Source organism: Manis pentadactyla, chromosome 1 (genome assembly GCF_030020395.1).
Source record: "Manis pentadactyla isolate mManPen7 chromosome 1, mManPen7.hap1, whole genome shotgun sequence".
Taxonomy (NCBI): Eukaryota; Metazoa; Chordata; class Mammalia; order Pholidota; family Manidae; genus Manis; species Manis pentadactyla.
Genome location: NC_080019.1, coordinates 170,539,577 through 170,557,533, shown reverse-complemented (window position 1 = coordinate 170,557,533; position 17,957 = coordinate 170,539,577). Strand labels below are relative to the sequence as shown.

The window sequence follows — 17,957 nt, the reverse complement described above, 5'->3', positions numbered from 1 at the left end:
AGGCAGAATGTAAAGTAAGAAAATAACCTATCTTTCAACTTTGAGGAGCAATTAGCAGGAAGATTTATTACTTTTAATTATTTGATTTATGAAAGTTTTTAGATGTCCTGTAGTGTTTTTTAAGAGCACAGATATGCCACCTTTCCTAAAAATACTAACAGACAACAAAGAAATTATACACAGGAAAAGAATGCTTATTCCAGTCCTGAGGAAGAGCTTAACAAAGGGGACAAGATTGCTTTTGTTTGCAGGTGATGCTTGGCTGCTCATTCCTGTTTGTAGGCATGCACAGATGAGTTACTTTCACTCTACATTATTTTTCACAAGCCCTCTGAAGTCTTTTAGCAAACCTACCTTCAGGAGATATTTTTGAAGCTCAGGCCAAAGTCTCCATTGTTAAGTTATTTTTGTGAGGATGCTTGCAATTGTGTTTGGTGAGTGTGTTGTGTGAGTAAAACTGGGCTTCCATCTGTTACTTCCACATCACTGCTTTCACCAGTCACAAGAATTGGTTGTGAGTTTGGCTTTATTTTGTTTTGTCTTCGTGGAGAGGGTATTGTGAGTTATTTTAGCAGGTTCAAGTTAACTGTGTAAAATTTTTTTTTGTTGCAAGTTATATTGCTCAATGTGTTTAAATACTACCAGAAAATAAGGAGCACCTCCTCTTTTCCCCCAGATCTCATCTATTTCCCTTAACAGACTACATCTCTTCTTCAGCTTTGTTGTAAAAACATCCAGAAAAGCTCAAATTTGAAGAAAGCCTTTGAAATTGTGCAGACAAAAATCCTGCTTTTGCCTAATTCAACAAAGTGTTAAAGGTTGTGTTGCCTTTTCTGCTGTTTAGTTTACTATGGTTTTTCCTTATAAGGAAAGCAGGCCAGGAAGATGGTCTAGTTCTCTCCTCTTCTGTGTTCCTTCTGAGACAGAGGTTAGGGTTCCTTCATTGCTGCTCCCAATCAAGTTTAGATTAGAGGAAGGAAAGGAAAGAAGAACAAAACAATAAGGAAGGCCATAAGAAAAGTTGAGGAGGAAATTAGTGCTGCTGATAGAACCATGAATTCTTCCTTTCAAATCTGTTTGGCTCTACTTGTTAAGTTCTTCTCCAAATTACTGATTTAAAAATACACTTTAGAAAGTGTCACAGTGGTTTTGAGAATAGTATACATACACACAGTCTTGCCATTGGGTTTCAGCCTCGGGCAAGTTCACTATGGATTCAATGTGACCAAAGAAATTGACAGCAAAACGTTCTTGGGGTGAAAGGGTTATACCCAACATTATTTCCAGGTGGCAGGTCAGTCACTAAAATCCCATTCACTCAGAGTGAGTCTGCATGCAGCAAGCTGGTCTCTGCCTCCGGCCCCCTCTGTCTGCACAGCCGTCCTCTGGGCCTCTCTGCCCACACAGCCATCCTCTGGGCTCCTCTGTCTGCATAGTCGTCCCCCACACCTGTCCTCCGGGCCTCTGTCCTCAGCGCTACCACCACTCCAGCCTCTGCTTCACTCTCCTGCAGCCTTGCAGCCGTGCTACCATGTCGTGTCCAGAGCACTGGGTGGAGCTCTTTTTATAGAGTCAACAGCCATGTATTGCCCACAGGTGTGCAGTGAGCTAGTCAACCAGGGCCAGGTAAGAATCCTGGCCACAGGAACTCTCCTTTTATCCACACACACACATACCACTTAAAGCATTTCTTAGCTTAAAAAATATTTTAGGATTAAAATTCTGTGGAAAGTTATGTATATACATAAACACTCTCTGTCTCTCTGTCTCTCTCTCTCTCTCTCTCTTCTTGTTCTCTTCTTCTTTTCTTTTCTCCTGGCTTATGTATTTACTGTTTAGCTTTTGTCAAGTGCTTTGTAGTAGCTACCAGAAATTTTGGCACAGAGAAAAAAAATTTTATATAAACACACACGCATCCACATACACACGTATATACACACACACACACAGGCTGAGTTGTTAATGTATCAATCATCTGATTTATATATGCATTACCTTTTTTCAACTTTTATCTAGTATAAATATTTAAAAGAGTTTTTATAAATGCTCAGATATCTGGTCTGATTTAAAGGCTCCTGGGAGATTGCACATTTCCTTACCTATGACAAAAATTTTCCAAATACGCGTTTGGATCACAAGGATTTATCAGAGCCAAGAGCGAAGTAAGAACCTGTTTCTTTTTAGGAGTCATTTACCCTTCTCACCTCCTACTTGCAAAATGTGGTGATTCTCAACATTGGTATGGAGAATTTTTTTGGTTAGATGGCTTAATATTCTGCTCCTGGCTTTGTGGTGCCTCACAGTACATGTGGGCCTGCAAGTCAAACAGTTGCTGATCCTCACCTACACAACTTTCTAATTAGTTTTGTGTCCTTAAGCAGGTGAGCTAATGGCTCTTGTAACTAGGTTGCTAGACTGTGAAACTTAGACCACTCTTTCTTACGTCACAGAGGGTCTGTATTAAATGGAATAATATTAATGAAGTACATGGCATGGAATATGTACTCAATACGTGCTAGTTTCTTTCTGGCTTATTTGTTTTAACGTATGTCTGTGATTTCCTCCTCCTGTCCCCCATCACCACTGTGGCATAGCATCATATGGCAATCACTAGATATTATGGCCAATGCCAGAGAATTAGGAGCAAGGGGTTTCAAAAATAATTAATTATTTCACAACCCACCCTGAAAATGGGCTTATGAGGTAAGAGATCTAAGGGATTTATTAGGAATTCTCCCTCCTGTAATTGAAATGTTTACTAGTTAGCAAACCAGAGTGAGAGTCTTTTCAACAAAGTATTGCTGAAATCCTGTGTACATCAATAAAGTGGAATGAAATATCCATCCCAGTGATGTATATTAAGACTTCAAAAAAAAATAGGACATGCTTTTAGTGCCCATTCATATACTAAGTTAATGTCCTTCATCCCACAGTAGATGTTTACCTTAGCTCACTGTAGATGAGGCTCCTTAATTAGCACCTACTCTTTTTTAAGGAAATGTGTGTGGTCAGTATCCAAATGTCATTGAAACCCCTGAATGGTTGCTGTATGTTTTCGTTTTTAAGGAATAGAGAGAGAAAAAAATGCCTCTCACTCTAAGATATTTGGAGCTGCGTTTCAGCCTACAGCTAGCTGATCATTTTAGCTGAACTCTAAGCCCCATAAGAGTTAAGGTTTGTGAAGGAGACAGTGACACAATCTTAATTACATAATTCTGGCAGCAATGTCCCTGTTGTCCAGAGACCTCTTTCTCATGTCCAGGTTCTCCTGGAACCTCCTCACACTGCACAGTCTGTGTAACTGCAGGTTTAGCATGCAAGTCTTCCTGACTCTTTTTGGAGTTGAGAGTGTTTAGCCACCAATATCATTAAGCCACATTCAGCCACTAGGGTTACTCTGGATTGCCTCCTACAATGCCATAATCAGTCTCAAAACAGTTTTATCTGTGGAATGGAAAGAGAGGAAAGTGAAGAAAAGGTGACCTAGTGCAGTGGAAAATGAGTGGCCTGAAGACTGTGAGCTCTGCTCCCCGATGGGATTCCTTGTGACACAGGCCCCAGTCTTCTCCCTGTTGACAATGCAGGGGTCTAGATAGCTGTAATGTTCTATGGCAAAGCCTATAACTTGTCAGTGTCTTGGTGCAGTTTTTCTTTTTGTTTAAGTATACACTAAAAAGCCTATTTATTGATTTTTTTCCTTTGTGCTTTCTGAGGATTTCAAAGCACATTAACAAAACAATGATTTTTTTAGAAGGAAGAGTAATAAATAAAAGTCAGAGAAATGAAAAACGAAATAAAGGGGAGAATCTGAAGTTAGGAATGGGCATAAATGCACTAAAAACAGAATAAAAAGTGACTGTATCCAGAGATCCAAAGAATAAGAAGAGGAAGGAAAAGAAGAAGACAGATTAAAGATAAAAAAGTAAGCATAAGGTAGCTTTGGGGTGAACATTTTTGCACAAAATAAGGATTCCTTAGCTTATAAAATAAATCTTTCTCCATGACATTTAAAATAAGATTCAATTTCTACAGCCTTGACTTATTCTGTGTTGTGGAGAAATGACCTATAAGCTTTAGATACTAGTCCCAGTTTTGTCTCAAAACATATACCCCTGAGGAAATTACCTTCTGAGTTTCATAATCTTCATTTATAAAACCAGGAGACCAGTCTAAGTTCTCATCCACTTTAAAATCCATGAAATGAATTGGCATGTGGGATGGTCTTCGTGATACACTGCCAGGATGCTTATTGAAGTTGCTGAATTCGATTAGATGCCAATGACAAGTTGGGGGCAAAAACTGTCTGAAGGTTTTGACTGAAATATACATGCCTAGTCTGGGATGAGGTGGCATGATGGTAGCCCCACATCTTAAAAAGTACTATGATTGCCATACCAAACATGCCTTTAGTTGAATCTTCAACTGGAATTTTTGAGAGATTGTACTTGAAACTTTTTCTCTAAAGGTCTTATCCTCCAATTAGTTGAAAGATGGCATTTCTGACTTTCTAATCCATAAATTTTTTTCTCATAAAACTCCTGTTTAACCAAGAAAATGGAAATCAGTACATTCTTGGTTGCCCTTCTGTTAATTTAAATTTGCATAACCTAATCAAAACTCAACCTGCCTTGCCCTTCAACAAAAAGCTATGTTCTTAGCCATTACTAAGTGGCTACATTCCTCTCAGTATTTTTTAAAAGATGAATTATGTTGATATCCCATGACTTTTCCTTTAGAATGTGTCCATGGAAATTAAATAGGTCTTTTCTGTACCCAAGACTAAAATGAAAAATAGCCCAAAAGGATTGGTGGAAATGAACACAAAACTTTGCTGATTTTATCAGTATTATAATTTTTGTTATGCTTTTTTCTAATAAAATGGAACTAAAGCCAACTGACCCCAAATAACTGTCCGATACTTCCTCTACATCATTATTTTGTGTCTACAGATAACTGATAGAGTGATACAGCTTAAGATTTCCTATAAATTATTAGAATATGTTTTTCTGAGGCTTTTCTAGGTTACTTCTCCTACAGAGATATTTCTCCCATAATTATTTTACTGGTTCAACAAATATTGCTGAGTATAGAGGAAATGCCCAGCACTGTAGCACACTGTACTAGGTGCTTAGCGTACAACCATGTGCACACAGCTGTCAGTCATCAAGCATCCCTAACAGATGGGTGGAGTGGGCATCTATTTATATTTTCTAATCTACCTTGGGTGAAAAGGGGAGATTGTTGGATGATCCGAAATAAACCCCAAACTCTAACTCTTTCTTTTGGATCACCTTATATGCTTTTCTCAGTCACCATTTACAAACCCACATTCAGGAAGAAAATGAGCTCCTTGCCTTGCTCTCATAGCTGACTGCTAAGAAAGAGAACTTCTATTTCTCTTCCTCACCTTAGTGGTTGTTCTCAGCTACAGAAGGGCACCCAGGTACAGGAGGGTCCTGTGCCAAGCAGGAGAATCAATTTCACCTTTACTTTCTGGCCTAAGCTTTGGGAACACTTTTTATGGTATGGGAAGCCCTAAGCAGCATTGGAGGACTAGGAATGTCAGTAATCACGCTGATCAAAAGTTAAATTTGAAGTGCTCTCCAGAGGCATAATATAAGAAATGATTTACATTTCCTTTAAAAGCATTGTTCATCAGTTTAGAATCTTTCCCCGTTTAGCCCATTTCTCTTTCATTTCCTGTATTGGGCAGTTCTGTTTAGCCAAATAATTTGTGGCAAATCTTCTCCCAAAGTAAAATAGTGACCAATTCAAAGATTTCTGAATTCATTCTTTATACATTTTTAAAGAAGACGGGTAAAATAGGACATATTTCTCTTTACCCTGTGTGTCTTTCACATAATACTGTGGACTAGGTAAACTGGTTGTACCACAGCATTGGCTGTCACAGATACTGATGCACAAATACATAGAAAGAATGAAAAATAGGTGCATATGGAGAAGTCTGAGAGTTTAGTGGAATTGCTTTCAAGTAATCTGATATATTAGTACTTTCAGACATTCACCTGCCAGTAATCCTCATTAGAATTAAAATTGGAATATTGGGATCACTAGCTCAAGTCCGTTTTTCTGATGCTTGAACAATAACCAAAAGTCAGAACTAAAGGGAATAAGAATGAAACTCTTCTAGGCATTCAAATTGTTTCTCTAAAAGCTCTTTCTCTGTCCCCTCCGTTTCTCCTTTTCTCTTTCTCTGTTTCTCTCTTTCTCTTTCTCCCTCCCTCCCCTTCCCACTCCCTTTCTCTTTAGGTTCCAAATTCATTAGATGACATAGTGTAAATCAATAGTAAACGCTAACCGCCTACTCTGTACTCAGTTATGCAACATCGCATAACCGGTACACAGAGACAAAAAGGGAAAAGCACACACAGCCTTTACATTCAGAAGCTCTTGCATAATTTCACTTTTCCACAGCCAAAAAGAAAAAAAAAAGGAAATAACAGATGGAGAAACTTACAGTTTTTTTTTCCCTTTTCTCAGACTGTTTGAGAAGGGAGTTAGTTAACATCCATGACCATTTCTAGTTGCCCTAGGCTGCAGGAAAACATCCCATAATTGTCAGTGCCTTAACTGGCTTTAAAACAGGATTCTGTGACCCTCCAAGATGTGGTGAATTTTCCAGGTAATATAAGATGAAAATTATTCTAAGACGTTTAATGCTGACTTGGTTTTTACTTATTTTGTGAAAAATCAACAACACTTAAAGTATGAAATGAATTTTAAAATAGAAAGAGGATAAGGAAGACGGCTCTCTGTGTGTGTGTGTGTGTGTGTGTGTGTGTGTGTGTGTGTGTTTTCATTTGAAATGTATCCTGATGTAATATTTATGTAAAAAGCCAGTTATATAAACCCTGTCTTTCTCTCGCTTTTTACTTTGGGGTGTCTATAGAGCTCTAATGTTTTTTTCTCATTACAAAGTACATTAAAACCCCAAAATCTTAATGAAAGAGAAAGCATCTCGATGCTACAGCAGAGACATTTAATTCAAACTCCCTATAGAATCCATTCTGTAAACAGTTCCATCTAAGAACCTGTAGTTTCTGGAATTCTCATTTAGAACTGTCACAGAATTCCCTGAAACATCTTTGGATTCAGGTTAATATAAGGTAATACTGCCTTTAAATCTCAAACATGTAATGAAACTTTGTTTTATTTTATCTCTTCATAGCCTTTAACTCCTATCGCACACCCTCCACTTTTTCAGTGAAGTAACTCCCTTCCCAGCTTCAGTGGGAGCCCAGTGAGATTGTATGAGGTTTATCTGTCTTCCTTGTTATAATATTTTGTTTTACTCATCTGACTGATGTCCTTTGGGAACCAGGCATACACCTCATGAGGAAGATCGGAGGGCTTTTTAGTTTGGTTTTGTTCTTCGTTTTTAGTTTCTGCCTGTAAAATGGTCATAAAACAGACACAAAATGATAGCACAGCCTTAGGCATCGTTGGGCATCTGCTGGGAGAAGAGAAGGTCAGGTATGTAAAGGGTGCTGGTGGTGGTAGTTTGATAGTTCTTCAGGCAATCCGAAAAGATGACCGTGGGCAGGGGAGAGGATACATCTGAGTAGGAACAACTGAGGTACTTCCGCCCATTGCATTTGAGATCAGTATCATTCTTTCAGGTCATACTTTACTTCTGGATGGAAAAGCAATATGAAATTGGTTCATTTGACTTAACTGAAGGCAAGAGGTGAATTTTCCTTTACTTTAAAAAAAAAATTCAAGCTATTTCCTACTTTAACTTTCTCTTATGCATTAGCTATTGAATTTAGGATTATTTTTATGTGGAGAATTCTGGTACATAAAGATAAAAATCCAAGCTGGGAGAGTTTTGTCTGTTTTTTCAGGTTTCGTTGCCTGAATGTGTGACCCTATTTTAATAGCCAAATGATCAAGAGCATTGGGATTCTCATGTCTCTGTTTATGATGACATAAAGACATCTTTGTGGTCTTAATGAATAATGACTAAGCTAGTATATAATTTTTAAGTATTTTATAAGTACATTTTCTTTCTGATTTTTTTTTTCCTTAAAAGAGTCTATAGCTCAGATAAATTTGTTTGTGGGAAAATAATGACAGTTGCTCAGAATATTCAAATCTTTGCCAGGAAATCATATTCATATGTATAATTTTCTGTGTCCATCTACACATGTTATAGCCAAGTTTGAGTTACGTTATCCAGTTTGATATGTGCATACCTGATTATCAAAATGAATGTTGCATCGTGTGAAATATATTCTTAGTAATGTAATTTTAACATAATTAATCATCTGTAACTGAGCTCTTATTTTTGGTGTGTAGGTCTATATACAAGAAGTCATTAAGAGTACCGTGATTTTCAAATGAGCTGCCTGCATTTTTTTTTAATGTAAAACTCTATAGAAGAGTATTTTCTTGGTTGTCAAAAATAGTTGGAGGCACCCAGTTATAAAACAAAGAAAAATGTTTTTGAGCAAAATACCTTTGAGCATTTTCCTGCCTCAGTTTGTCAGAATAGCTTCCATTTTCATCCAGTGGGATTTTATGCTCTCTGAACCATATAAGGGTAGAACTGACCTTTCCACACCCAATGGATGCCAACTATTCTGTTCACTCATCATTTTCAGTCGTAACCATGGCCCTAGAAGTATATGTGCTATTTCAAATTTTTCTTTAGGACCCGGGATTAGAAGAGCTGGTGGCCTAAACTTTTTATTCCCAGGGCATACAAAAACCCAGGGAGAGTTTTAAACATTTCTAATGTTTTAGATGTCCTTCAAAACCCTTTCAACCTAGCTTCTGCTTGCTGTTGGCAGTAGTAATAGATATTTTTAAATGTTGCAACAAGAACATCAGTTACTGACTTACCTTTCTGAGCAGAATTGCTCTAGTTGTGCCTGGCACATATTAGCTGCTTCATAAATATTTGATGGTGTTTTGGTGAGCTGGTTAAGGACTGCTGTGGCCGTGCCCTCCAAGTGCTTCTGCAGATAAGCAGGAAGCCAGGCGAGTGATAAAGGGGTAACATGAAATCTGATACAGCACTCTTCAAGTTACAGCAATGGACAGATCACCCCATTTTATAAGAAAGTCCTTATTATACTGTCCCTGTCTTTATAAAAATAGCAAATTCAGAAGGCAATTTTATATCTTTCCTAGAGGTCCTTTTTAAGGGCCAGTGCTGCATAGAACATTGGATCATTTTTTAAAAAGTGAGTTTTGGCAAGGTACTTTGGTGGGCCTCGTTAAGTCTCACTGGCAAATAGGTTGGATACTTAGGATTCTGGGTCTCAAATAGACTCTGCTTGCAGTCTGCCACAGAGTCCTCTGAATCTTGACTTTTCTCATTTTCTCTGGACAATTATTTTTTAGACTTCCTTCATTAATATGGGCCTTAGGATGATGACTATAGGCAAATTTTACATAGAGTTATTCTGTTATGTAGTGTTAGCTACAATAATTCCTGATCTAAGTCGATTTTGGCATGTTTGTTAGGCTGATTATTTTCAAGACTTCATTCTGGTGGCGATATTGGGGGTGGGATATGATCTCAGTCAAACCACCTATAGCTTTTAAATTATAAAAGCAGTGGAAAGACAAGCATGTGGCATTATTGACAAACTGATGCTCATTAAGCAAGTGATTTTTAAAATGCAGATTATATAATATTTGTGGATTCTGTTGCTCCACAGTAGAAGCTTTTTAAATGTTAATTTGGGGTTTGTTTTGTTGCTCTGTGTCTTAGCATAAAAGATTTTGGTTTTAAAAGGTTTTAGTTCACTCCTTCTATTTGTCTTACAGGACATAGATGTAATACTATGCATTTTATTTTTACTCATGAAGAAGGATAAGGCCAGTAACTCACAACTCATGAAAGCAGGGCTAAATAATCGATAGCTTGTTCTCCCACCATTGCCACAATATTTATATCCAGAACAACAAGTAACAGACAAATCCAAAACAAGGAGAAACCAGTTTGTTTTTATTTATAAAATATTTAATCAAAAGTACAGCAAAGTCCAATGGAGCTGCAAATCCTGATGGTGCACAATGGTTTATTTTTTTTAACCAACCATGGATAATTAACCATAAAACATAACTTTGTCAACACAAGTTACAGTGAATTACAGAAATGGGCAGCAAGTCATTCACAACTGGTCGCAACTGGTTAGAACTCCTGGAGTCACACAGGCAGGCAGTCACACAGCCACTTTTCTGTGCAGTTGTTTTCATTCCCAAGGGGGAGCATCCTTTTATAAAGTATAACTAAGCCAGCGTCCCAAAATGAGAAGTAAATGGGTTATTTTCTATGATCACTGTGTTGTCCTACATTTATTAAATGCTGAACATTCATGGTACTCTTCTCATTTCAGGGTGGTTCACCATCACTAACTGGATATTCCTCCTGACATTGCTGACAGGTAAGTAAGTTTCGTTATCTCTAAATGACAGTCTGAAATACTGAGATGTACGTAAGTCCAGTATATTTCTCCCAGCCTCAGAAAGAATTAGACCTAAGGGCTGTGGGGAGTCCACCACCTCAAGTACTAAATTTGAAGAGAAGCGTATTTGACGTGGGTTAAGGCTACCTGTTTCACCTCCTCCTTGTTCCTTTGAAATAGAGCCACTTAGAATGATAAGAAACCTGATCTCAAAAACCTGTTAACACAAACATTTTACAATGATTTTGCTGCACAGGGGTGGACGTATTCAAAGGACTCATTTAGGAGACTCTCCACAATAGGTATGTTCAAAGGAGGCACCTGAGGGGAAAGAGAGGGTGACCTGGCAAAGCTGGGCATTGATGTTTCCTGTGGGGAACATTGGATAGTTTGGCATTAAGCAAACACAGAACCTTCCAGATACATTGTGTGATGCTCTGAACTACCTGTTGTTATGCTGTGAGATGCTGCAGATTTGAAATGCATTTGCTTCATTTGGATCAATCTTAAAATCAGACCTGATTGCTCTTGTGTATGCCTCAAACAGCAGGGGAAAATGTCCTTCAGGAAGATGAATGTAGTGCCACTTCCCTTTACCAGTCTAGGGACCAAAACCGGAGCTACAAGTAAGCCTTGGCTTGAAGCTTAGAGGTCTGTGTGTCTTTTAGTGAGAATTTATGATATTTCATAAAGGTTGATATTGTGGCCCTCTGGAATTCTTAAGTGTCTGGGAGGAGAGTGCAGGTTGGGACCAAGGGTTTATTGGTATATTGGTATCAAGTCAGCATCAAGTCAGACAGAGCCTGAAATAGCTGCGCTGCTGGAAACCAGGCTGCACTGAAATGCCCTGGCGAGTACACCGGAGAGGGAGGGCAAGGGAAGGGGCGACCTGCCGGGCATCTGACGATATTCTGCCTGACTGCAGCCAGGCCTGCGTGGTCATGAGCATCATGTTCATCCAAACCTTTAAAAGTCACACTCTTGTGTTCGCTTTACATGAATGTGCATAAAATGAGGAAAATAATCTCTTGGGGTAGTAAAGTAGCTTTCTAACAGGGACTTACCGTATCCGTTGCCATAATCCATAGCTGTCACCATATTTTTGTTTCTAATTGTGTTGCCCCTCTGTCTCTGTCTCTCTGAACATAACCATCTCACCACTGAAGGCCACCAGCCTTTAGGACTGTAACTCCCCTCCCTCCCTGCTCCCTCTCCAAGGCGTCAGTTACTGTTCTGCTGCCCCAAAACACATTCCCATCAGGAGCTCAAGGCAGAGACTTATTTGGTAACTTTAATTTGTCGCTCCCATTGCATTCATCGCAAAAGGATCCCATCACAAAATGGCCTGAATTTAACACTCTTTATGGTTTGTAAAGAATCCAGTTCCTCCCCTATTTCTATCCAACACACAGAAAGCTCTTTATGTTTTTAATGATCAGATAAAATCTGTAGTGACGTTTCTTTTCCTGTGGGTGTAGTTCACTTTAGGTATAAAGATTTAAACTCTCCGGGCAATGCTGTGTGTTTGCAGTTTCTCTGTTTCAGGGAAAAGCTCCCTGGGAGATGCAGCACATCTAATCCACTAATGAATAAATATTTATTTTCATTTTAAAATGATACATGCTCATTACAAATAATTTGGAGAAACACATAGAAGTAAAATGAAGAAAAATTCAAGTAATTATTTCTATAATTTCAATCCAATCATTAATAATCATTTGATACATTTTCTTACTCTCATTTTCCCCTGAGGATATATTTTTTATAATGTGCTATAATCATACTTTCTATATAATTTTGTGTCCTGCTTTCAAAATTTAACCTAAGAATAGGAGCATTGTTTCTGTTTTTGCTCTTATTTTATTCTTTATAATTCTACAATATCTTGCATTAAAGAGTCAATGAATCAATCAATAAATAAGGAGAAGAATGAAACTCCCCATCAGTATATATTTTTAAGTTTTTTATTATGAAAACTTTCAAATACGTGAATGTAGACAGATTCCCACAGGAAATCCCATGTACTCATCGTCTAGCTGGCATGATGGCAACTCCTGGCCTGTCATTCTCCCATGCTACTGCCATGTGATTTTGAAGCAAACCCCTGACTGACATCCTAGCATTTAGTCTGTCAATATTTCAGACCCGTCAAGGCTTTATTACATACTAGTGTTAACAACATTCAGATAAATAGTTCTCATCTTTGTATATAGGAGTATTTTTATTCTGAGTATAAAGTATACTGCCATCATATTTACTAAATATTTACATATGAAATGTAATGATAAATCATAAAATCTCATTAGTGTGTTTTCATAATATTCTTAGGCACCTCTGTAAGTCACAGGGCAATTTGGTGGACTAGAAAAATTTCACAGATTTGGCTACATTTCCTGCAGGAACTACTTTTTTGGCACTTTTTTTTACTTCTCTCAAACTTAGGATGATAATTTGCATGCCAAATCTTTGCAGCATTAATTAAACTCAGTAGTGGATATATACCGTATTATACACAGCTCTGTATCTGGGGTGGGAAAGTCTGGGGTGGGAAAGCATAGCCCTTGAACTGCTTAGAAGTCCAGCGTGGCTACAGCCAACTGAAATCACATGTAACACTGGATTAAAAAATTTAAAGTTTTTAAAAAATTTATTGGCAGAAATGGAAGGTTTCTTCTGAAGGAGGCACTTAGGAAATCTGAGGAGGGAGGAATTGTATATGAATAGCCTGAATAATTTTTTAAAAAGCACCATGTTTGGGGAAGTGGGGGCAGAGGGAGATGGTGCATTGCAGAAGAAAACGCATTCCGTGTGTCTGTACGTATTGCTCTAGTTTGTTATAAGAATATTGAAAGAACCCTCTAAGAGCCAGCTTTCCATGGTTGGACTAGATCCTTTACACTCAGCATTCCAAAATGAGGAACACTCTGTGGAAACCCGGCTCTCTGTAAAGAACCTGTAGTTAGGGTTTTGTCCTGCCTGTCTTTGAACTGCAGGCCAGTGACTGTTCACTAGCAGTGTGAAGTCCAACAGGTGTGTTCCACTCATCAGAAATTCAGGATGTGAGTAACTGTGTAACATACTGCATCAGTATAAACTGAATTTATGTGTTACTCAGGTCTGTTTAATCTTAGGAGCACATTTTCCACTGGCCTCGAAAGTGAGTAGCTAGAATATTGATGTGCCTAACCCTTGGGGAAGAAAAAAAAGAGCTTCTCCACCACAGTAAATCTCTAGAAAAATATGAAGGTTTACAGTATGGACACATACAAATATTTTCAGCCAAAGTTAGTAGAGGGAAGCACATGGAAAAAAAAAAAAAAAAGAAAGAAGGAAAAAAAAATAACATAAGCAATTAACTATCCCGAGCAAACAGAAAGCATCTATAAAATTTGCCAGACTGGGTAGTGTAAACAATAGAAACTCTTTTCTTCTTCCCATTTCGTTTTTTTTTTCCCCCTCCGTGTTCTGATCATTTCTGTTTATCCTTTGCCCTGGTCTGGCATTGCCATCATTAAAATATCCTCAGAAGGTCAAGATTGAATCTGATGGCTTAGCACTGAGTCAGGCATTCCGAGGAAAGATAGATAAGAACTAACCACTGATCTGTTTTAAAACTTCAAGGATATTTTACCATAACCCATTATACACTTATTTTAAAATAACTAGCCTTTAATCATTATTTTATGATGGATACTAACAACACAACAACCTAAATAAAGGGTTCACTTCTTCCTACATTCTTTTCTTATATGTGGTGGATTATATAGCTCATGTCATATGAACCTAGAATATAAACTACCTTTTAAAGAGAATAAGTTTACCCATGGTTCTTTCTAGCTAATATATTATGCATTACACCCAAGTGAACCATCAGTGCTTCATCTTGATAACTATAATAATGATAATTAATGCTAATGATAGTGTTTGCTTCATGGTATATGTATGTGGTGTTCCCTTAGGCTTGGCCTTTCAGTCTGGTCTTTGCTCAATTATTGGTACATTTGTGACCTTATGTATTTTCAAGCCATAAAACATTTCTTGGAATGAAGTAGTATTCCACATCCTCTACCTCCTTCCCCCTAATGAAGTTCAGAATCATACTTGGATAATTTTGCTAATATAGGGAAGAAAATCCTTTGCAAATAAATATCCCCAGTCAAGTCAGGATTTTCATTTTAGACCTAAAGGCAGAGATAGTGGTAAAAGAGAAAAAAAAAAGTGGTTTGTTCATATCATCATGTTTTATGAAGTTGGAGTATTTTCTGGATGAACTCTGTTGGACGTGTAAACACACTGTCACACACAATTACCTCAAGGATGGGTGTTGTGGTACTCTCTGCTGAGATAGCCCGGGTGGTCCAGCTTTACCTGGAGTTGGTGAGGAAAGGGCAAAACCTCACTCAAGGCAAAGATACAGAGTTGAATTTGCAGCCAACTCAGACCTTTTACAGTGGAAATGCTGAGAAGTCATTTTTTTCCTCTTTCAGTAGAGATTACTCAAAGCCTGTGATATAAAGAACATACTTTATAGACAGTCTTTTCTTTTGGGGACTGCTCCATTAGCAAACCATACCAGGCTCCAAAGAAAGTTGGTTCTGTGCATTTTATCCTACTCTATGAAATATTTTTAATGTGCTATATTGATGTATACTTTTTGGTCAAAAGTGATTTGCTTTCAGGGTTTTTGATGGGCACTCTATGAATCAACCTAATGTGTTTGTAGTGTGGGGATCTGTAACCTCTGAACACTGAGTTTAAAGACTTATAATTAATTATTTAAGGATATTTTGACCCTTAACTCTTTCTCTCTGTCCACAAACAAGTTGATTGGTTAATCATGTCCTTGTTTATTTTTATTGTTTTTGTTGTACACATTGCACATAGAATAGGAAAGAGGAAAGGCTGTTTGTCAAAGGTAATTGCAATGGCAAAATTGTGCTTTCTTTAACTGTTCTCATTTCCTAATATTTGATTATATCAAGACCTGCACTCCAAGAAGCGTTATCGCTTTGCTGGGAAAATGACAGAGGAGAAAGATAAACCTAGTTCTATAAACTGATGTCGAGCACAGTTCGGCACAACTGCAAATATCAATCGTTCATTCAAACCTACTCCTCCACTCCTAGAGGACTTTGATTTCAGGCCAGCCTTTGATAAGGATCCAGAGCAAGGAAGTGGCAGAGATGACTTTTGAGACCCTTGTAGATCTAAATTTTTGTGAGGATATGATGGTTCTAGTGGATTCCTAGGAGCCTGAGTTTCTTCTGGGATGGCTTATCTAGCCTTTAGTAGAAGCAGAACTCATAGTTTTCTGCAGCAGGAGATTATGGGAATAATAAAACCCAAATAAAAAACCCAAAGGCTAAGTGAATCTATAAGATGGTCTCCATGTCATTCAATGAACAAAGTTTCTTTGATGCTTACTCAGTGACAAGTAAATGTAAACCCATTTCTTTTCTTACCTTCTAACTCCTTTTGCTTTTTTATTTTTATTTTTATTCAAGCAAAGAGAAATCTCCCAATAGATTGCTAAAAGCCCTGTGCATATTTGCAGGCAGCCAAAGGTTCTGTCCCTTCCAGGAACTCCGGTTGTCAACCAGTGATCTTGCCTTTGTCTTCTCTTATAGTTCTGCCTGTGTCGCCTGGGTCACTAGCAGTCAAATAAGGACAATTTTACCATTCTCTCTGGCTGCTCTAATTTTTTTTTAGTGCCGGTACATGAATTTGTTATTCTTTACAATTCCCTTTGAAGTTGGAAATCCAAGGGGAATCTAAAACCAACCAGATGTTTCTGCTGCTGGAGAAGAAAAATAGTAAGGATTAGGTTTAACAAAAACTTGGTCTCTAGGAAGAAAAATCCTTTCAGCTGGAAACTGTCTTTAAATGCACTTATTTGCTACATATCTGTTAGTTGATTTACATTTACTAGTCCTTTGTAGACAATATCACCTATCAATTTACTCTGGAGAAAAGTCATAAATTTGGTGAAGAAACGACTAATGTTGTGGTTTGCCCAAGCGGTTTTCCCTTTGGAATTTTAGTTCTGTGGCTCCACCTATTCCCTCTGTGCTGTGCAGTAAGGGTTTTCTGTTATTGTTATTGTCTTTGCTGTTTTTGCTGTTGTGGAAGGATCACTATCATGTCATATCAGGCTGGGAGGCTAATTCTGCAAACCCTTCCAAGAGGGTGAGGTCGATGCAGGCTGTGGTTAGGGAGGGAAGGGAAGGAGGTTTGCCAAAATGCTTAGCCTTTATGGAGAACTTTATCCTTTTTAGAGATATGGAGATCAAAACAAAAATTAGACTGAGAAAGACTTTCAGAATAAAACAGGAAAGTGTTGTGATCTTTCCAGGATTCAGACGATATTGCAGACAGCATGGATAAACAGCCTGGGAGGTGGAAGATGGTAGGGAAAGTGAGAATATGAAAACACAAAAGAGAAGGGCACCTGCAAGGCGATGCTAATGGGCCTCAGAGACTGGGTGTCCGAGGCCCCTGCATGAGAGGGAAGAATGACTTAAAAAATTAAACTGGACAAGAGTCTTAGAAACCAGTCGGAATGTTCTGGTGGTTTGCTGAGCACTTTGCAAAAGCACTGGATGACAGAGATGGGTTTTTTCGTTGCTCATGTCCTGCGCAGCATGTTACACTATCCCCTTAGGTTACTCTTAAGACTTCCCAAGCTTCCCTCGATTTCCAGGAGGACAGAGAGCTCTGTGAATAACTACTAGACCCCCCTCACCTGACTCAGTGAATTAAATATTTGGAAACATTTCCCGCACCTCACAGGGGATGAATACTCACAGCTCAGAGCTTCGATTGCCCTAGCTTAGCTTATTTTTAAATAGAAAGTCTGAGTCCTTAATTACATTAAGCTTCTTAAGCAGCACATACCAATTGCGTATACCATTTTAAGCATTTTTCAGTCTTTTGAGAGAGTAGGGGAAGAGACAGAGAGAAATCACTTAGCAGCTGATTCACTTATTTTAAGCAGCTTTCCCCATTTTGAAATATAAAAAATTCAGGTCCTGGAACATTGGGTGATTTGAATGTTCTGTAAGGATTTGAAAAAAGATTTTTTTTTAAATCATATGTTCTACATTCAGGAACCTGGATTTTCAATTTAGTCTTTAAAAAAATGTTGAAATAAGGGAGCTTTAAACAGTTTCCTAAACAGTCTCTCTTCTTTTCCAGTTATTATTATTATTATTATTATTATTATTATTATTATTTGTCAAAGCAGAAGGTATGAAAAGCATTTATGTTGGTCTCACTGCTAACAGAGACTAACCTAATAATCCAAGACTTGGAAATTGGTGTTTCAATAAGGAAACGCTGTTTGAGAAATTTTCCATTCAAACCAGCATCAAAAGTTTTTAATTAACACCATCAAGAAATTAATGGGCTAAATGCAGGACAGGGTTCTTACATACCTCACCACTGGGAACAAGGCAGCAAGAGGGACCCATTGTGCATGTTAGTATTTTAGGACGTATTTTTATTTACTTACTGAAGCAG

At 37.9% G+C, this 17,957-nt stretch overlaps 1 protein-coding gene across 4 annotated transcripts in view; it reads left to right on the top strand.

Moving 5' to 3' along the window:
• The window catches only part of ZBTB20 (zinc finger and BTB domain containing 20), an 807,002-nt gene that overhangs the window by 436,049 nt on the left and 352,996 nt on the right, over nucleotides 1-17,957 (top strand). For all 4 annotated transcript variants that reach the window (XM_057502832.1, XM_057502827.1, XM_057502849.1 and 1 more), the window contains one exon: nucleotides 10,371-10,418. The gene's annotated coding sequence lies outside the window, so the exon portion shown is untranslated. The remainder of the gene's footprint in view (nucleotides 1-10,370; nucleotides 10,419-17,957) is intronic.